We start from the raw sequence: 22201 nt of genomic DNA, 5'->3' as shown, positions 1-22201 counted from the left end.
GAGGAATATTCTATGAATATTAATACAGTATTTCTCTTACATGGAGACATAAAGGCTAGACTATGGCTGAAACTATTGATGCGATTCAGTAGCTTAGGAATGCAGAGAAGGAGGGCTGGACTGATAACTAGAAGCATAACATACTCTTGGCAGACTGGGAGGCAGAGCCAGGCCGGGCCGGGCACTGCGAGGCATGAAGTAAGCGAAAGGTCAGGGATACAGGTGGGGGCTGTATCGCTCCTCGGAGAGGGTTCAGAAGACTGGAGCTGAATCTGGTGTCCGGGCCCTTTTGAGGCCTTGAAACGGGGACAATTCAATGAATTAACGTGCACACTGTAAAATGTGGCAACGTAGGTTTACATAGGCCTAATATTCGTTGTTTTCATGAGGACTGGAAACTGGCATACTAAAGATGGACACAACTATAATTGTGTCTTTAATCGATCAGAGGGGAATACATGCATATCGATCATGCACATATAGCATAAGATGGGGAACACGTAGGCACATATAAAATGGCAAAATTTACTTTTCCACAGCGAGGAGGGTGTCCTGGATCGGCAGATCCAGGAAAGCCTTCCAAGAGGACTGTGTGATAGTGCCACTTAGGCATCCCGATCTCATGCAGCAGACCCTTTCTCAGAGTAATAGGTCTTATCAAGCTGAGATGGACTCATGTGTTCAACTGCTCCCGCTGAGCTTTTTTAATGGACCCTCGCCCTTCTCGAATCAACATCATAGAGAGGTATGTCGACAAGAGGGTGCATTTGGGTGGGCCAATGCACCGTTGCAAAATAATGCCTTTGCACCACTTAGAGACCTCAACGACCTAAATGATATTGATTGACTAGGTCCATCAAGGGAAGTTGATAGAATCAGTGGTACTCCCGTAACTATCTCAGATCGAGGGTGGAGGGGAGAAGTGACTACCGCAGGGAGAGTGGAAGGCCACACCATTCATGGTCTACAGGCTGTAAACGCCCATGTGGACAGTGGCTCACGCATGAAAGTTCCAATGTCAAATAGCATCCAGACAACTGATAGCGTAGTAAGGCCAAACTGGAGAGAAATTCAAATTCTCTCATACACTTTTATGAAAAAGAGCTCTTTAATTCGATCGAGGGTAAGATAGCCATTTTGGCTACTTTTAAGAGCCTTCATCTGTTATTGTTGCATAAGCGTAATCATTGCACTTAGCGGAGTACTTGAATGAGCCCAAACAGCTGTATACTAAAACATTTACAGAGCCACATTATTACTAAAATCAAATCAAACCTTATGAAACTCTTCCCATATTTCCCAAAATTTAAATTTCTTAGAGAATAATTTATCTTTTCTATCCAAACTATAAACTTTAAAGACAGATGCTAGCCAATCACTGTGAGTTGGAGGTGTTGGACTTATCCAATTTATGCAGACCTCCCTCCTTGCCAGGAGAATCAACATAGAGATTAGATTTTCTTGGGCTTTCGTTAATGTTCTCAAAGTATTTATACCTGTAATCCCAAAAATAACTAGGTCCATACTTACAGTTAGTTGTTTTCCCATTACCCCTTCTAAGGTGGTTCCCACATCCTTCCAGAAATCATCGAGACTGGGACACTGCCTGAACATGTGCAGGTCATCGGCCTTCTGTAGTCCACATTTTGGGCAGTTCTTTATTGTGGACCCGTTCAGTTTGGATAACCTTTTCGGAGTCCAATAAGCTCTATGGATGGTGAGTAAATGATTTCTTTTAAGAGCAGCAGAAGTTACAATCGACCAGCATTTGCTCATAGATACTTGCCATGTATTAGTTGTATCCAGCGTCGGCAGGTCTTTCCCCCAAATACTCTCCGGAATCTGGAAGTCCTCCTCACCCGCTGAAATTAGGGCCCAGTACCAGAAGGATACTTCTTTCGGAAATGGCTTCTTTGTCAACATCTTTACTTCAAGGGATATGTTCCCTTTTTTGGTTTCTTTGTTTGAGTTAGTCCAGCTGAGCAGTTGGTAATATTTAAATTTTGATAATGTGGAATTTGTGTATTCTGATAATATTTCCCAGTTGAGTAGCTTATTCTGAAATAAGAGTTGTCCCCGTTCTAGTACACCTGCCGTTTTTAAAGGTATCGCTAAGCTGTTTTTCAGGCATTCTGGTGTAGTTTGGGAGTCCCAAATCGGGGCTTTATCGCTATATAGGGGAATGTCTAAGGTGGTTCTAATACAGTACCATAACCTGGCAGCTGACTTTAAGATCTTCAGTTTAATTTTTTTTTTAATTTCGGATGGCCGAATTTATATAAAAAGTGGCTAGTGTTATTTGTCAGTTTCTTGAGAAACATGGGGTAGGTTTCATAAGGGCCCAGCAGTGCCCTACTGGATTTAAATTGAAAGGCCCTACAGTATTCTAAGAGGCCAGGACTTGCCAGTCCTCCCTGCTCCTTTTTCCTCCTTATTTTATGCCAGGCAATTCTTGGTCTTTTTGAGGACCAAATAAAACTAGATAAGTCTCCATGGATCTTTTTTAAGGTTTCTCTTTTGAACCCCAACGGGATAGAGCTAAAAATGAAGGTGAATTTCGGCAAGATTGCCATTTTTATAATATTGGATTTGCCCAAGAAGGTTAGTGGAAGCCCACTCCATACTTTCAGTAACTTTTTTACCTCAGTTTCTATTCTGTGAATGTTAGTGTGGGTTATTTTATCAAGATCTATCTCAAGGTCGATACCTAAATATCTTATTTGTTCTTTGCTAAAAGGGGATATAAATCCCTCATTCCAGCTCATGGTTTCAGTTTTGGTTTGATTTATCTGGTAACCAGATCATTTCCCAAAACCAATCAGAGTCTCCTCTGTTGCTTTAAGAGCCTCCTTTAAATCTGAAGTAAAGATCATGAGGTCATCCGCATATAGAGATACTTTTTTATGCCATCCTTGATATTGGAAGGGAGAGATTGTGGGGAGGCTCCTAAGACATTCTGCCACCGGTTGCATATAAAAGTTAAAGAGCAGGGGGGAGAGGAGACATCCCTGGCGAGTTCCTCTTCCTATCTGAATGTTGTCTGTTAAGTTGCCATTGATTAATATTTTGGCTTTAGGAGAGTTATAGATGTTTTCTACCATTTTTAGTATGTTTTCCCCTAGATTAAATTTCTTCAGGACTTCACTTAAGTACCTCCAGTTAACTCTATCGAACGCTTTAGCAGCGTCAATTGTAATTATCGATAGAGAGATTTTCTCAGTGGTGGCGATATCTATTGTACCGATCAACTCATGGGTGAGGTCTTGAAGGTGTCTTCCTGCCACGAAGCCCTTTTGATTGGTGTTTATCAGTGACCCCGGGATTTTCCCCAGTCTTTTGGCCATGATTTGAGTGAAGATTTTGTCATCACAATTTAATATAGATATTGGGCGGTAAGACTCGCACTTTTTTGGATTTTTACCCGGTTTTAAAATAATGGAGATGGTAGCATCGTTCCAAGTCACTGGAATTTTGTCATTGTTCAAAAAGATTTTATTGAAGAGAGTTGTCAATTGGGGGACCAGTAAATCCTTTAGTTTCATATAAAGGTCATTTGGGAGGGCATCCGGGCCTGCCGCCTTACCTCTTTTTAGTTTTCTGATAACTCCGTCTACCTCGTCTGTTGTTATTTCACTGTTTAGGATATCCTTCTCTTCAGAGGATAGACTGGGGATGTTTTGTTTGTCTAGAAATTTATTTATTTCTTCAGCTTCCGGGGAGCAATCCTCTGTGTATAAATTTGTAAAAAAGGCTGAGAATTCCTCTCTTATTACCGCCTCCTCAGAACCATTTCGGGAACTATCTATTGGGTCTATACTGCCAATTTTGTTTCTTACCTGGTCTGTTTTAATCTTCCAGGCGAGCATTTTCCCACAGCCTTCTCCATATTCATAGTGAGCGAGCTTACTACACTCCCATCTCTCTCTAATTTTAACCTCTAGTATCGTCGATAGGTTTTCCTTAAGGTTAAGCCTTTCCTTTTCTAGATCTTGACTTCTCAGGGATGAGATATTCGAGGATATCTGCTGATCCAGTTTTTTTATGTTATTTTCTATTTTCCGGATCTCTGTTTTAAGTTCCCTTGATTTATATATAGTCAGTCCACAGATCTTACCCCTTATTACTGCTTTATATGCCTCCCAAACCGTTTGAGGTGTGGCACTCCTGTTGTTATTCTTAAAGTATAGTTCTGTCTCTTGTTTTAGTTGGTCAATAATTATGGGGTCTAGGAGGGCTGAGCGGTCCAGTGTCCATCTTGGAGTCATTAAGATATTTTTTATTTTTAATGTAATTTGGACGGCAGAGTGATCCGAGAGATGTGCAGGGAGGTGAGATACATTTTGAGTTTTCTCTAGTAGCTCTTGATCTATTAGAAAATAATCAATTCTAGACTGTATGCCTAGTTTCTTATTTTTAAAGGTGAAATGATCTTGTTTAATGCCCTTCTTTTTCCATATATCGATAAGGCTTAGGTCTCTTTTATAAATTCCTAATCACTCTCTCATTTTTGGCAAGCTTGTCCGGTTACCTCTAGGGTACCGATCTACCTTTGGGTCTAGGATGATATTGAAATCTCCACCCAAAACCACTGGAGATATTGCTGAAATTAATTGAGAGTATAGTGATTGGAGTGGAATGGGATCATCTATATTTGGACCATAGTATCCTACTACGGTAAATGCATCCCCAAGTATGGTAACATTGGCTATGGACCACCTCCCCTTGAAGTCTGAATCAGATGAGGTTAATCTTGCTTTTAGGGATTTTTTAAAAAGTATTGCTACACCTTTTATAACACAATCTTGATTGGTGCATATGTAAAAATCGACCCAATGGAGAGTTTTCACTATCTCTTCCCACTCTTTTTTTAATAGATGTGTTTCCTGTAAAATAAGGATCTCGCTGTTGATAGATTTCAAGTATTCAAAGATTTTCCGTTGTCTGCTCTTAGTTCTTAGCCCATTAACATTCCAGGAGGTTATTTTTATTTTTTTAGAATTTCTTTCCATCTCTCCCTGATTTCAGTCGATTTTCGCCAGTTATGTTGGGCCCTGATTACCCCCTTTCCTTCGGAATCAACATTTTGCTGAGGAATTTTTTTTTTATTTTTCCCTAGTTTGCTCCCTTCACCCGTGCTCCCCCCACTTTTTCCCTCTAGTGTATACATTAAACCGAATGTGGATGTGCAAAATAAGTAAAAAGAGAAAAAAAGGAAGGCACGGGGGTGCACTTTCCCTCCCAGGGGATGCCTCCCTTTCCTTTGGGCCTTAATAATAGCCCATTTCGAGACCCGTGCCTGAGTGATTAAAAATTCTGTATAATTACTATGAAGGTGCTACTGCTAATACTACTGATGTTTTTTTTTTTATTATCACTAGTGATTACATTTTTACTAGGAATGTGGATGTATTTGAATCTGATCACGCATCTGCTCTAAGAGTGTATCAACCTCCTGAGGATCTCTGATGTTGTGCATCCTGTTCCTCCACATTATCCTGAGTGAGGCCGGGAACTTCATTTGGACAGTTGCCCGAGCGCTTTCAAATTGGGCATTTTTTGCCCCAGTTCCCATTGCCTGTCTTGAGTCACTTTCGCGATATCGGATCGAATCCTAAAAGACCAGTCGTCTTTCCTGTAAACCCCACTTTTCAGAGCCTCGCCTAGAATTCTCTCTTTGAGAGTATAAGTTTTGAAGTTTATTAAGATTTTTCTTGGATTTTTCCTCTCTTTGGGTTTTCCAAAAGGGTCCCGGTGAACCCGTTCAATATCGTCTTCCAAGCCCATGGTTTTGCTCCAAGGAAAGTGCTCCTCTATGAGTGCTATTATAAATTTTTTTATATCCGACCCTTCTTGCCCTTCTGGAATATTGAGAAATCTGAGATTGCACCTTCTGGACTGATTTTCTAAAGCTTCCAGCTTTTCATCTATGCTTTTGTCCTTTGCCCTTAAGGCTCTGTTGTTCTTCTCAGATTGCTCTACTTTCTTGGTCAGACCCTCAACTTCTGCTTCCACTGAGGAGACTCTATCATTTAGAGCTATTAGTTTGGAGTCTAAAGATTCAAATCTTTCATGAAGTTTATTTTGGTTATCTTCTGAGATTTTAAACCTGGACATCATCTCCTCGAGCATTTTTTCCAGTATAATGTCTGTACTGCTTCTTGAGTCATCCTGCAGATTTGAAGAATTAGTGGGAATAGGGGGAATTTTTGAAGGGCTATTAAGTGTGTTACTCGTGGGGTCTTTAAGTGAACATTGAGCTTGACTCGAGTTGTAACTGTTGAGTGGGCTCTGATTTGTTGTCTGATATAGAACCAGGGACTGCGATCCTTCCTGTAACAGTAGCTGTTCTATTGGATCGCTTGAGGAGGCCTCTGTGGGGGCACTGGTAGTGGCAACCGTTGGGGGTTCTACTATCCCTGGCGGAGCGGGGTTTTCCATGGTAACTTTATTTTGAACCCTCTCTTGTACTTTAAAATATGACCTCAACGAGGGAGTGATTTTTATTTTAGCAGCTTTTCCCCCTTCTCCTACTTCCAGTTTCTCTTCTCCAAGCCCCATTCTGTTTATAGGTTTGCTTACTTGTAGTTTCAGCGATTTTCGTGAGACTCTTTTAGTGACTCGCGGGATTACTGGTTGTTTAGCCACAGGAGGGAAATTTGTCTTAAGGAACTGCCTGCTTCTCAAGCAGTAGGAGGACCTTGGTTCAGAATTACCTGTAATTCCCTTATACACCTTTTCCACCTTAAGTGCGATTATTTTTGTTCCTTGTTTATTGGAATTATCCAAAGATAGGTCTTCTGGATTAAATGGTGGATAGACTGTACTATCTGTAATTTCTTTTCCCCCCTCCACTTTTACTACATAAAACCTTCCTGTAGTATTTGTTTTTGTCTTTTGGTGAAGTGAGGGAACAAAATGAGGGCCAAGAATCCTTTCTGGAGCGTCTAGTGAACCTTCAACTGAGCCTGTCAGGTTAGGCTCTCTCAAGCGGGTAAAGATGCTCAGGGGTTTCAAAATAGTGAATAAGTCTGTTCGCTGCACCTCGTTTTGGTGCTGGTACCATTCAGAGCTAGACCAACTCCCCCGGCAGATTTCTAGGCTTTCAAAATCCTCAGATTGCTGTATTAAATTGTCCCGAGCCTCTGCTACCCCGCCTTACCTCTAATGAACACCGGTGTCCGACTCGTGGCTCTCCTGCAGTTTTGCCGTGCTCTCGACGCCGCCTCCCACCAGCCAGTGTTCGGGTGGAACGCCGAATCGCGGATGAGAGATCCCCGCTGTGGAGATCGGGGACTACGCTTCGGCTCCAGTACTTCCGCTGCAGCCTCGAACAACACACTGGAGAAAGTTACCATTACGCTACGTTGAGCTCGGCACCCGGTGAGTTTTTAAAAAAAGGTGTAAAAATCCCTCGATAGGTAGTCTTAATGGGGTATAGTACTCGCTCATAGTTCAACGTCAAAATAGTCCGAGGAGTATAGCAAGCAGGCAAAGCAAACCTTAAAACGAAGGAGAGCGAGATGTAGTTAAAGCGTTTTTTTTTTTAAAGCAGATCCTCGGGCTCCATGATCCTGAAGTTATAAGATCAGTAGGTTGAGGCTGTTTTTCGAGGTAGCAGCACCTGTAGCGACATTCTGCAGAACTCAGGCATGGTGCTCCCGACCGAGTCTATTGACCAGCCGCCATCTCCCCCCCCCCCTTGGAAGTTCATTCATGTTCACAAGGGTGAAGCTATGGAACTAAGCAAACTTTAAATGTTTTTTTGGTTGTTCTCTTTTTTGTATTTTAGGTCTCCCTTCTGATGTTCCAGATACAGGTGTACTTATCCTGGTTCCTCTATGTTTCGTTATACATGACTTATCCCGTTACATATGTTTCCTTAATGTCTGTTGCAAACCTGAAATGTTTTCATGTTGGTTCTCTTTTTTGTATTTTAGGTTATCCTCATGATGTTCCCAATGCAAGTGTTCTTTACCCCATTCCCTTCATGTTTCATCATATGTCATTTATTCCGTTACACAGTTTCCTCAATGTATGGTAAGTTCCCTTCTATTTTGTCTCATATGTTTGCCCTTTTGACTTGATTTTTGTACTTTTTCCTTATTGTTCTAATGGTAAACCTTTCCTTCCTTGGTGCCCCTCCCCCGTTTCTTGAGGTGGTTGTCTTGTTTATTGCTCCCACTCTCATATTATTCTTTTCGTTTTTGATCACTATGACTAAAGCGTTCTGGCTTTTCGTCATCCCTTCTTTGCTAGCTCTTTCTGGGTTGCTATGCTCCTTTTTTTCCTCCTTCCTCTTTTCTTGCTTCGTCTTCTGGCTCTATTTTCCTCTATATCTCCATTCAGTCATCTCACTTCTAAGGTACCTGTGTTCATTTAATCTTTTCCTTTTAGGACCACGTCAAACGTTTAATTCTATTTTCTTTCTTCTTTGCCATCTCCTAACTTTTATTTCATACTCATGTATATATCTTCTTTTCCTCTTTGACCTTAACTTTCTTTTACTTGTATGCCTATTATTATTTAATTATTATTGATGACTGAGTTTCGTGTAATCTCATGGAATGTTAAAGGTATTTGAAATCCTGTTAAAAAACAGCGGGCTTTATCTCATCTCTCAAGATTGAAATGTCATATAGCATTAATACAAGAAACACACCTTAAGCTACAAGACATATCCTCACTGCGTAAACAGTGGGTAGGAGAGGCTTTCTGCTCCCCGGCTGTGAACAACAAAAATGGTGTGATTATTTTGTTTCATAAATCTTTAAATGTTTTGCTACAAACGAATTTCATGATACCAATGGTAGATGGTTGTTTTTAAATGTTAAAGTTAACAATACTCAACTCTCTTTTTGTAATGTTCATGGCCCTAATGGTATCAACTTAACTTTTTGGAATGAATTTTCTACTCTTCTCTCTTCCCAGGCTGTAGACAATTTAATTGTCGGTGGTGACTGTAATCAACTTATGGATCCCTTCCTTGACTGGAGATCTCAAACTAAATACATCCCTAATAAGATGCAGAAAACTTTCCACAAAGCCATCACCTCTAGAGGTCTGGTTGACTCTTGGAGAACCTCTCATCCTGACACACTAGAATTTTCCTTCTTTTCCCCTGTTCATACATCCCACTCTCGTATAGACCACATTTTCCTTACTCAGCACGCTCTTCAATTTATGACTAATTCAGAGATTGGTTCCATCCTCATTTCAGATCATGCCCCCATCATTTTAGATATGAACTATCCCACTCCTTCCCCTGCATCCCGTCGCTGGCGTTTTAATAACTCTCTTCCCTTGGATTCCCAATTTGTTGAACATTTCACGCGTTTCATTCAGGAATTTTTCGAAATAATCTTTCTTGCAGTTCTCAATTTCCCTTAATTTGGGATGCTTTCAAAGCTACAGCAAGAGGCTTTATTGTTGACTTTGTGTCTCGGAAGAAAAAGAAGGCTCTTATGGAGTCCTCTTTTATCTTAAAACAAATCAAAGCTCTTGAACATAAATACTTCACTACCAACTGTCCTGCCACTCTGTCATCTCTTATCAAAGCCAAAATGCAATATAATAAACACTCTTGGGATTCTGCATGTAATAATCTTCTTAAATTCAAAGCAAAAATGTATGGTGAGCGGAATAAAGCAGGTAAATCCTTGGCTAATTACCTTAAAATCAAAAAGCAAAAATCTAAAATTGTGGTTATCCCATATAGCTCTGGCACTCGTCATATTACAGACACTGAGATTCGTGAATGTTTTACTCAATATTATACTTCTCTTTATACTCTTGAGTCCACCCCTTCACCTGAACAAATTGACTACTTCTTTCAAACTATCCCTAAAGCTCTCGATAACTCTGTAGATTTTACATCGTTATATGCACGCTTCTTGGAAAATAAAATCTCTTATGCTATTAACCTATTACCCAAGGACAAAACGCCCGGCCCGGACGGTTTGACCGTTAGATTTTTTTCTTCACTTTAATCAATTTTTAGCCCCCCAATTGCTCACATTGATTAATCCCTTGCTAACTACTGGTGAGTCAAGAGGATCTTTCACACAAGCTATGTTGTGTTTGATTCCTCAAAAAGACAAAGACCCCTCCCATTGCAAAAACTATAGGCCTATTTCCCTTATTAATACAGACTGCAAAATATTCTCTAAAATACTAGCCATTCGACTTAATAATGTAATCCCTGACCTCATTAATATTTACCAATAGGGTTTGTCAAAGGCAGATCAGTTATTGATAATTCGAGAACCTACCTTAATATTATTCACCTTCCTTCCAAGATGGATTCACCAGTCCCTGCCATTCCACTAGATGCGGAGAAAGCATTTGATAGGGTCAACTGGGATTTTATTTTTGTTGCGATGGCATTGCTCCAGCCCCTCCATTATTAAATATATTCAACTGTTATACTCTGCCCCCTCTACTTCCATTTGGGTCAATGGCTGTCAATCTAACTATTTTCCACTCCTTTGGGGCACTAGGCCAGGTTGTCCTCTTTCCCCACTCTTATTCATTCTTGCTTTAGCACCCTTTTTAGAGAAAATTAGACGTTTTTTACAGTATACAGGTGGCCAATTTAAAAATATTGACATTAAATTCACTGCTTATGCTGATGATATTTTATTATATATTTCCAATCCGTCTACTTCCCTGCCTGCTCTTTTTTCTTTATTATAAGACTATTCAATTGTTTCTGGCTATGGATTGAACATTGATAAGTCTGAAGTTTTACCCTGTCTTTCTCATATGTTTCACGGTTCTGGTTTTGAATGGAAGCGCTGCCAGACCTTGCCAGACTCACACAAAGGACTTCTAGGACCAGGGGGCCTCCCGGCAGGAGCCGCGTTTCGTTTGCGCGCCAGCCGGTGCTTAAAAGACACCACTGCCTCCCGCACTGCGGGACGTGCTGCCAGACTACGCCAGACTCGCACAAAGGACTTCCAGGACCAGGAGACCTCGTGGCAGGAGCCGAGTTTCATTTGTGCGCCAGTCGGGCCGCTAGGGCGAAGGGCAGGCCCGTCAGAGACAGGAAGAGGCTGGGCTGGGCCACTCCCTTGTGTACACCAACGTGAACACCAAGGCGGATATTTGTTATTAAAACAAGGTACTTATTTGTATTGGTGTAGTTTGTGGACCCCCAATCTTGAGTAACAGTTAGCTGTAACAGTTAGCTGACACGCATGAACAAACGTAAGGTCACAGGCCTACTGGCAGGGGGGGGGGTCGTGGGTACTTTGGATGCTTTTCTGACAAGAGCCGAGTCGTCAGTTCTGACTCATCAGATCCAGCTCACCGGAAAAAGACTTGCGCTGGACACCTTTGTGACCCAGAAACGGTCCTCAATGGGAGGCATAGTTATGGCTAAATCCCCCGAGGGTGTGCAGCATTCTGTGGATCATTTGTGTCATACCATCCCTGGCTCTAGCAAAATGGGGATTTAATCGTCCTCCCTAACTCCCCGTTAGAGGCTTCAGAGGTGACCACAGTCATGCAGGTCGATTTCACTATTACCTCAGTAGACAGTGCAGCGGTCAATGAGCCCAACCTGTCACACATTTTGGTCGAAGATCCACTGTCCCGTTCCACGGGATACAAAGCAATTACATCTGGCGTGTGCCGTGGTTAAGTCATCACTCGATCCAAAAGGGTTGCCAGGGAAAGAACAATAAATCTCTCAAAGTCTTCGACTGCTGGCAATGGAGAGCCACCTGTGAAACGCCCAAGGGGAGGAGCTGTACAAAAGCAAAAAAAAAACTCAGATTAAAACCTCAAGCCGCTAGGCCTCCTGGCAAACCCACTCCAGAACTGAACAAAGGATTGGCCGTGAATAAGTCTCATAATAGTGGTAACGATGATAATCACAATGGTGTGGCGTTTGGGGATGACCCTGACCAATGGGAGCGATTAGAGACTCTGATATCTGCTCTTCTGTGGCACATTTTAGGCAGACTAAGTTCAATCGAAGAAAATTTGCTTTCATTTGTGAACTCTGGGAGAACTGCAGTAAACCAAGAGGTATGTAGGTGTGCATATGTTGCTCAGTGGGAAGCTGTGGCTCTTGCCCCATTACCCGTACACATGAATTAGGGGAGGAAAAATGGGGATATTGAACAGGCCACCGGGAGAAATGTTATGTGCACTAGAGTCCCACAGGTACATTCGGAAGTTACCAGACCCAAAGTTACCACTGTTGCTAGGGGGGTGAGGGAATCAATGACAGGGCCCACAGGCAATAGCTCAACACATTTAACAGACACTGCAAGGCCAGAAAGGGGAGACAATGCGCGGCCACAATTAACAGCGATGTTCTCTCTAAGTGTGCAGAGTATATCAGGCCTTCCGGTTTTAGACCTACCACCAGAATCTTGCCCACATACAGTTGTTTTAACTGGTGTCCCAGCACATATAAGCCAAAAAGAGGAACCAGTGACACCAATGATTAACACGGTGGCGCATTGGATATGTAGGAACGTGGGCTTCAATATTAGAGACTATAGACAAATCTTGATGGCGAGGAGGGTGTCCTGGATCGGCAGATCTAGGAAAGCCTTCCAAGAGGACTGTGTGATAGTGCCACTTAGGCATCCCGATCTTATGCAGCAGACCCTTTCTCAGAGTAATAGGTCTTATCAAGCTGAGATGGACTCATGTGTTCAACTGCTCCCGCTGAGCTTTTTTTATGGACCCTCGCCCTTCTCGAATCAACATCATAGAGAGGTATGCCGACAAGAGGGTGCATTTGGGTGGGCCAATGCACCGTTGCAAAATAATGCCTTTGCACCACTTAGAGACCTCAACGACCTAAATGATATTGATTGACTAGGTCCATCAAGGGAAGTTGATAGAATCAGTGGTACTCCCGTAACTATCTCAGATCGAGGGTGGAGGGGAGAAGTGACTACCGCAGGGAGAGTGGAAGGCCACACCATTCATGGTCTACAGGCTGTAAACGCCCATGTGGACAGTGGCTCACGCATGAAAGTTCCAATGTCAAATAGCATCCAGACAACTGATAGCGTAGTAAGGCCAAACTGGAGAGAAATTCAAATTCTCTCATACACTTTTATGAAAAAGAGCTCTTTAATTCGATCGAGGGTAAGATAGCCATTTTGGCTACTTTTAAGAGCCTTCATCTGTTATTGTTGCATAAGCGTAATCATTGGACTTAGCGGAGTACTTGAATGAGCCCAAACAGCTGTATACTAAAACATTTACAGAGCCACATTATTACTAAAATCAAATCAAACCTTATGAAACTCTTCCCATATTTCCCAAAATTTAAATTTCTTAGAGAATAATTTATCTTTTCTATCCAAACTATAAACTTTAAAGACAGATGCTAGCCAATCACTTTGAGTTGGAGGTGTTGGACTTATCCAATTTATGCAGACCTCCCTCCTTGCCAGGAGAATCAACATAGAGATTAGATTTTCTTGGGCTTTCGTTAATGTTCTCAAAGTATTTATACCTGTAATCCCAAAAATAACTAGGTCCATACTTACAGTTAGTTGTTTTCCCATTACCCCTTCTAAGGTGGTTCCCACATCCTTCCAGAAATCATCGAGACTGGGACACTGCCTGAACATGTGCAGGTCATCGGCCTTCTGTAGTCCACATTTTGGGCAGTTCTTTATTGTGGACCCGTTCAGTTTGGATAACCTTTTCGGAGTCCAATAAGCTCTATGGATGGTGAGTAAATGATTTCTTTTAAGAGCAGCAGAAGTTACAATCGACCAGCATTTGCTCATAGATACTTGCCATGTATAAGTTGTATCCAGCGTCGGCAGGTCTTTCCCCCAGATACTCTCCGGAATCTGGAAGTCCTTCTCACCCGCTGAAATTAGGGCCCAGTACCAGAAGGATACTTCTTTCGGAAACGGCTTCTTTGTCAACATCTTTACTTCAAGGGATATGTTCCCTTTTTTGGTTTCTTTGTTTGAGTTAGTCCAGCTGAGCAGTTGGTAATATTTAAATTTTGATAATGTGGAATTTGTGTATTCTGATAATATTTCCCAGTCGAGTAGCTTATTCTGAAATAAGAGTTGTCCCCGTTCTAGTACACCTGCCGTTTTTAAAGGTATCGCTAAGCTGTCTTTCAGGCATTCTGGTGTAGTTTGGGAGTCCCAAATCGGGGCTTTATCGCTATATAGGGGAATGTCTAAGGTGGTTCTAATACAGTACCATAACCTGGCAGCTGACTTTAAGATCTTCAGTTTAATTTTTTTTTTTATTTCGGATGGCCGAATTTATATAAAAAGTGGCTAGTGTTATTTGTCAGTTTCTTGAGAAACATGGGGTAGGTTTCATAAGGGCCCAGCAGTGCCCTACTGGATTTAAATTGAAAGGCCCTACAGTATTCTAAGAGGTCAGGACTTGCCAGTCCTCCCTGCTCCTTTTTCCTCCTTATTTTAAGCCAGGCAATTCTTGGTCTTTTTGAGGACCAAATAAAACTAGATAAGTCTCCATGGATCTTTTTTAAGGTTTCTCTTTTGAACCCCAACGGGATAGAGCTAAAAATGAAGGTGAATTTCGGCAAGATTGCCATTTTTATAATATTGGATTTGCCCAAGAAGGTTAGTGGAAGCCCACTCCATACTTTCAGTAACTTTTTTACCTCAGTTTCTATTCTGTGAATGTTAGTGTGGGTATTTTATCCAGATCTTTCTCAAGGTCGATACCTAAATATCTTATTTGTTCTTTGCTAAAAGGGGATATAAATCCCTCATTCCAGCTCATGGTTTCAGTTTTGGTTTGATTTATCTGGTAACCAGATCATTTCCTAAAACCAATCAGAGTCTCCTCTGTTGCTTTAAGAGCCTCCTTTAAATCTGAAGTAAAGATCATGAGGTCATCCGCATATAGAGATACTTTTTTATGCCATCCTTGATATTGGAAGGGAGAGATTGTGGGGAGGCTCCTAAGACATTCTGCCACCGGTTCAATATAAAAGTTAAAGAGCAGGGGGGAGAGGAGACATCCCTGGCGAGTTCCTCTTCCTATCTGAATGTTGTCTGTTAAGTTGCCATTGATTAATATTTTGGCTTTAGGAGAGTTATAGATGTTTTGTACCATTTTTAGTATGTTTTCCCCTAGATTAAATTTCTTCAGGACTTCACTTAAGTACCTCCAGTTAACTCTATCGAACGCTTTAGCAGTGTCAATTGTAATTATCGATAGAGAGATTTTCTCAGTGGTGGCGATATCTATTGTACCGATCAACTCATGGGTGAGGTCTTGAAGGTGTCTTCCTGCCACGAAGCCCTTTTGATTGGTGTTTATCAGTGACCCCGGGATTTTCCCCAGTCTTTTGGCCATGATTTGAGTGAAGATTTTGTCATCACAATTTAATATAGATATTGGGCGGTACGACTCGCACTTTTTTGGATTTTTACCCGGTTTTAAAATAATGGAGATGGTAGTATCGTTCCAAGTCACTGGAATTTTGTCATTGTTCAAAAAGATTTTATTGAAGAGAGTTGTCAATTGGGGGACCAGTAAATCCTTTAGTTTCATATAAAGGTCATTTGGGAGGGCATCCGGGCCTGCCGCCTTACCTCTTTTTAGTTTTCTGATAACTCCGTCTACCTCGTCTGTTGTTATTTCACTGTTTAGGATATCCTTCTCTTCAGAGGATAGACTGGGGATGTTTTGTATGTCTAGAAATTTATTTATTTCTTCAGCTTCCGGGGAGCAATCCTCTGTGTATAAATTTGTAAAAAAGGCTGAGAATTCCTCTCTTATTACCGCCTCCTCAGAACCATTTCGGGAACTATCTATTGGGTCTATACTGCCAATTTTGTTTCTTACCTAGTCTGTTTTAATCTTCCAGGCGAGCATTTTCCCACAGCCTTCTCCATATTCATAGTGAGCGAGCTTACTACACTCCCATCTCTCTCTAATTTTAACCTCTAGTATCGTCGATAGGTTTTCCTTAAGGTTAAGCCTTTCCTTTTCTAGATCTTGACTTCTCAGGGATGAGATATTCGAGGATATCTGCTGATCCAGTTTTTTTATGTTATTTTCTATTTTCTGGATCTCTGTTTTAAGTTCCCTTGATTTATATATAGTCAGTCCACAGATCTTACCCCTTATTACTGCTTTATATGCCTCCCAAACCGTTTGAGGTGTGGCACTCCCGTTGTTATTCTTAAAGTATAGTTCTGTCTCTTGTTTTAGTTGGTCAATAATTATGGGGTCTAGGAGGGCTGAGCGGTCCAGTGTCCATCTTGGAGTCATTAAGATATTTTTTATTTTTAATGTAATTTGGACGGCAGAGTGATCCGAGAGATGTGCAGGGAGGTGAGATACATTTTGAGTTTTCTCTAGTAGCTCTTGATCTATTAGAAAATAATCAATTCTAGACTGTATGCCTAGTTTCTTATTTTTAAAGGTGAAATGATCTTGTTTAATGCCCTTCTTTTTCCATATATCGATAAGGCTTAGGTCTCTTTTATAAATTCCTAATCACTCTCTCATTTTTGGCAAGCTTGTCTGGTTACCTCTAGGGTACCGATCTACCTTTGGGTCTAGGATGATATTGAAATCTCCACCCAAAACCACTGGAGATATTGCTGAAATTAATTGAGAGTATAGTGATTGGAGTGGAATGGGATCATCTATATTTGGACCATAGTATCCTACTACGGTAAATGCATCCCCAAGTATGGTAACATTGGCTATGGCCCACCTCCCCTTGAAGTCTGAATCAGATGAGGTTAATCTTGCTTTTAGGGATTTTTTAAAAAGTATTGCTACACCTTTTATAACACAATCTTGATTGGTGCATATGTAAAAATCGACCCAATGGAGAGTTTTCACTATCTCTTCCCACTCTTTTTTTAATAGATGTGTTTCCTGTAAAATAAGGATCTCGCTGTTGATAGATTTCAAGTATTCAAAGATTTTCCGTCGTCTGCTCTTAGTTCTTAGCCCATTAACATTCCAGGAGGTTATTTTTATTTTTTTAGAATTTCTTTCCATCTCTCCCTGATTTCAGTCGATTTTCGCCAGTTATGTTGGGCCCTGATTACCCCCTTTTCTTCGGAATCAACATTTTGCTGAGGACATTTTTTTTTATTTTTCCCTAGTTTGCTCCCTTCACCCGTGCTCCCCCCACTTTTTCCCTCTAGTGTATACATTAAACCGAATGTGGATGTGCAAAATAAGTAAAAAGAGAAAAAAAGGAGGCACGGGGGGTGCACTTTCCCTCCCAGGGGATGCCTCCCTTTCCTTTGGGCCTTAATAATAGCCCATTTCGAGACCCGTGCCTGAGTGATTAAAAATTCTGTATCATTACTATGAAGGTGCTACTGCTAATACTACTGATGTTTTTTTTTTAATTATCACTAGTGATTACATTTTTACTAGGAATGTGGATGTATTTGAATCTGATCACACATCTGCTCTAAGAGTGTATCAACCTCCTGAGGATCTCTGATGTTGTGCATCCTGTTCCTCCACATTATCCTGAGTGAGGCCGGGAACTTCATTTGGACAGTTGCCCGAGCGCTTTCAAATCGGGCATTTTTTGCCCCAGTTCCCATTGCCTGTCTTGAGTCACTGTCGCGATATCGGATCGAATCCTAAAAGACCAGTCGTCTTTCCTGTAAACCCCACTTTTCAGAGCCTCGCCTAGAATTCTCTCTTTGAGAGTATAAGTTTTGAAGTTTATTAAGATTTTTCTTGGATTTTTCCTGTCTTTGGGTTTTCCAAAAGGGTCCCGGTGAACCCGTTCAATATCGTCTTCCAAGCCCATGGTTTTGCTCCAAGGAACGTGCTCATCTATGAGTGCTATTATACATTTTTTTATATCCGACCCTTCTTGCCCTTTTGGAATATTGAGAAATCTGAGATTGCACCTTCTGGACTGATTTTCTAAAGCTTCCAGCTTTTCATCTATGCATTTGTCCTTTGCCCTTAAGGCTCTGTTGTTCTTCTCAGATTGCTCTACTTTCTTGGTCAGACCCTCAACTTCTGCTTCCACTGAGGAGACTCTATCATTTAGAGCTATTAGTTTGGAGTCTAAAGATTCAAATCTTTCATGAAGTTTATTTTGGTTATCTTCTGAGATTTTAAACCTGGACATCATCTCCTCGAGCATTTTTCCCAGTATAATGTCTGTACTGCTTCTTGAGTCATCCTGCAGATTTGAAGAATTAGTGGGAATAGGGGGAATTTTTGAAGGGCTATTAAGTGTGTTACTCGTGGGGTCTTTAAGTGAACATTGAGCTTGACTCGAGTTGTAACTGTTGAGTGGGCTCTGATTTGTTGTCTGATATAGAACCGGGGACTGCGATCCTTCCTGTAACAGTAGCTGTTCTATTGGATCGCTTGAGGAGGCCTCTGTGGGGGCACTGGTAGTGGCAACCGTTGGGGGTTCTACTATCCCTGGCGGAGCGGGGTTTTCCATGGTAACTTTATTTTGAACCCTCTCTTGTACTTTAAAATATGACCTCAACGAGGGAGTGATTTTTATTTTAGCAGCTTTTCCCCCTTTGCCTACTTCCAGTTTTTCTTCTCCAAGCCCCCTTCTGTTTATAGGTTTGCTTACTTGTAGTTTCAGCGATTTTCGTGAGACTCTTTTAGTGACTCGCGGGATTACTGGTTGTTTAGCCACAGGAGGGAAATTTGTCTTAAGAAACTGCCTGCTTCTCAAGCAGTAGGAGGACCTTGGTTCAGAATTACCTGTAATTCCCTTATCCACCTTATCCACCTTAAGTGCGATTATTTTTGTTCCTTGTTTATTGGAATTATCCAAAGATAGGTCTTCTGGATTAAATGGTGGATAGACTGTACTATTTGTAATTTCTTTTCCCCCCTCCACTTTTACTACATAAAACCTTCCTGTAGTATTTGTTTTTGTCTTTTGGTGAAGTGAGGGAACAAAATGAGGGCCAAGAATCCTTTCTGGCGCGTCTAGTGAACCTTCAACTGAGCCTGTCAGGTTAGGCTCTCTCAAGCGGGTAAAGATGCTCAGGGGTTTCAAAATAGTGAATAAGTCTGTTCGCTGCACCTCGTTTTGGTGCTGGTACCATTCAGAGCTAGACCGACTCCCCCGGCAGATTTCTAGGCTTTCAAAATCCTCAGATTGCTGTATTAAATTGTCCCGAGCCTCTGCTACCCTGCCTTACCTCTAATGAACACCGGTGTCCGACTCGTGGCTCTCCTGCAGTTTTGCCGTGCTCTCGACGCCGCCTCCCACCAGCCAGTGTTCGGGTGGAACGCCGAATCGCGGATGAGAGATCCCCGCTGTGGAGATCTGGGACTACGCTTCGGCTCCAGTACTTCCGCTGCAGCCTCGAACAACACACTGGAGAAAGTTACCATTACGCTACGTTGAGCTCGGCACCCGGTGAGTTTTTTAAAAAAGGTGTAAAAATCCCTCGATAGGTAGTCTTAATGGGGTATAGTACTCGCTCATAGTTCAACGTCAAAATAGTCCGAGGAGTATAGCAAGCAGGCAAAGCAAACCTTAAAACGAAGGAGAGCGAGATGTAGTTAAAGCGTTTTTTTTTTTTAAAGCAGATCCTCGGGCTCCATGATCCTGAAGTTATAAGATCAGTAGGTTGAGGCTGTTTTTCGAGGTAGCAGCACCTGTAGCTACATTCTGCAGAACTCAGGCATGGTGCTCCCGACCGAGTCTATCGACCAGCCGCCATCTCCCCCCCCCCCTTGTAAGTTCATTCATGTTCACAAGGGTGAAGCTATGGAACTAAGCAAACTTTAAATGTTTTTCTGGTTGTTCTCTTTTTTGTATTTTAGGTCTCCCTTCTGATGTTCCAGATACAGGTGTACTTATCCTGGTTCCTCTATGTTTCGTTATACATGACTTATCCCGTTACATATGTTTCCTTAATGTCTGTTGCAAACCTGAAATGTTTTCATGTTGGTTCTCTTTTTTGTATTTTAGGTTATCCTCATGATGTTCCCAATGCAAGTGTTCTTTACCCCATTCCCTTCATGTTTCGTCATATGTCATTTATTCCGTTACACAGTTTCCTCAATGTATGGTAAGTTCCCTTCTATTTTGTCTCATATGTTTGCCCTTTTGACTTGATTTTTGTACTTTTTCCTTATTGTTCTAATGGTAAACCTTTCCTTCCTTGGTGCCCCTCCCCCGTTTCTTGAGGTGGTTGTCTTGTTTATTGCTCCCACTCTCATATTATTGTTCTTTTCGTTTTTGATCACTATGACTAAAGCGTTCTGGCTTTTCGTCATCCCTTCTTTGCTAGCTCTTTCTGGGTTGCTATGCTCCTTTTTTTCCTCCTCTTCTTTTCCCTATTCCTCCTTCTCTTCCTCTTTTCTTGCTTCGTCTTCGGGCTCTATTTTCATCTATATCTCCATTCAGTCATCTCACTTCTAAGGTACCTGTGTTCATTTAATCTTTTCCTTTTAGGACCACGTCAAACGTTTAATTCTATTTTCTTTCTTCTTTGCCATCTCCTAACTTTTATTTCATACTCATGTATATATCTTCTTTTCCTTTTACTTGTATGCCTATTATTATTTAATTATTATTGATGACTGAGTTTCGTGTAATCTCATGGAATGTTAAAGGTATTTGAAATCCTGTTAAAAAACAGCGGGCTTTATCTCATCTCTCAAGATTGAAATGTCATATAGCATTAATACAAGAAACACACCTTAAGCTACAAGACATATCCTCACTGCGTAAACAGTGGGTAGGAGAGGCTTTCTGCTCCCCGGCTGTGAACAACAAAAATGGTGTGATTATTTTGTTTCATAAATCTTTAAATGTTTTGCTACAAACGAATTTCATGATACCAATGGTAGATGGTTGTTTTTAAATGTTAAAGTTAACAATACTCAACTCTCTTTTTGTAATGTTCATGGCCCTAATGGTATCAACTTAACTTTTTGGAATGAATTTTCTACTCTTCTCTCTTCCCAGGCTGTAGACAATTTAATTGTGGGTGGTGACTGTAATCAACTTATGGATCCCTTCCTTGACTGGAGATCTCAAACTAAATACATCCCTAATAAGATGCAGAAAACTTTCCACAAAGCCATCACCTCTAGAGGTCTGGTTGACTCTTGGAGAACCTCTCATCCTGACACACTAGAATTTTTCTTCTTTTCCCCTGTTCATAAATCCCACTCTCGTATAGACCACATTTTCCTTACTCAGCACGCTCTTCAATTTATGACTAATTCAGAGATTGGTTCCATCCTCATTTCAGATCATGCCCCCATCATTTTAGATATGAACTATCCCACTCCTTCCCCTGCATCCCGTCGCTGGCGTTTTAATAACTCTCTTCCCTTGGATTCCCAATTTGTTGAACATTTCACGCGTTTCATTCAGGAATTTTTCGAAATAATCTTTCTTGCAGTTCTCAATTTCCCTTAATTTGGGATGCTTTCAAAGCTACAGCAAGAGGCTTTATTGTTGACTTTGTGTCTCGGAAGAAAAAGAAGGCTCTTATGGAGTCCTCTTTTATCTTAAAACAAATCAAAGCTCTTGAACATAAATACTTCACTACCAACTGTCCTGCCACTCTGTCATCTCTTATCAGAGCCAAAATGCAATATAATAAACACTCTTGGGATTCTGCATGTAATAATCTTCTTAAATTCAAAGCAAAAATGTATGGTGAGCGGAATAAAGCAGGTAAATCCTTGGCTAATTACCTTAAAATCAAAAAGCAAAAATCTAAAATTGTGGTTATCCCATATAGCTCTGGCACTCGTCATATTACAGACACTGAGATTCGTGAATGTTTTACTCAATATTATACTTCTCTTTATACTCTTGAGTCCACCCCTTCACCTGAACAAATTGACTACTTCTTTCAAACTATCCCTAAAGCTCTCGATAACTCTGTAGATTTTACATCGTTATATGCACGCTTCTTGGAAAATAAAATCTCTAACGCTATTAACCTATTACCCAAGGACAAAACGCCCGGCCCGGACGGTTTTACCGTTAGATTTTTTTCTTCACTTTAATCAATTTTTAGCCCCCCAATTGCTCACATTGATTAATCCCTTGCTAACTACTGGTGAGTCAAGAGGATCTTTCACACAAGCTATGTTGTGTTTGATTCCTCAAAAAGACAAAGACCCCTCCCATTGCAAAAACTATAGGCCTATTTCCCTTATTAATACAGACTGCAAAATATTCTCTAAAATACTAGCCATTCGGCTTAATAATGTAATCCCTGAC

The sequence above is a fragment of the Lissotriton helveticus genome, chromosome 2_1 (genome assembly GCF_964261635.1).
Source record: "Lissotriton helveticus chromosome 2_1, aLisHel1.1, whole genome shotgun sequence".
In the NCBI taxonomy this organism is placed as follows: Eukaryota; Metazoa; Chordata; class Amphibia; order Caudata; family Salamandridae; genus Lissotriton; species Lissotriton helveticus.
The sequence above is the reverse complement of the archived record's forward strand: the minus strand, read 5'-3'. Positions refer to the sequence as shown.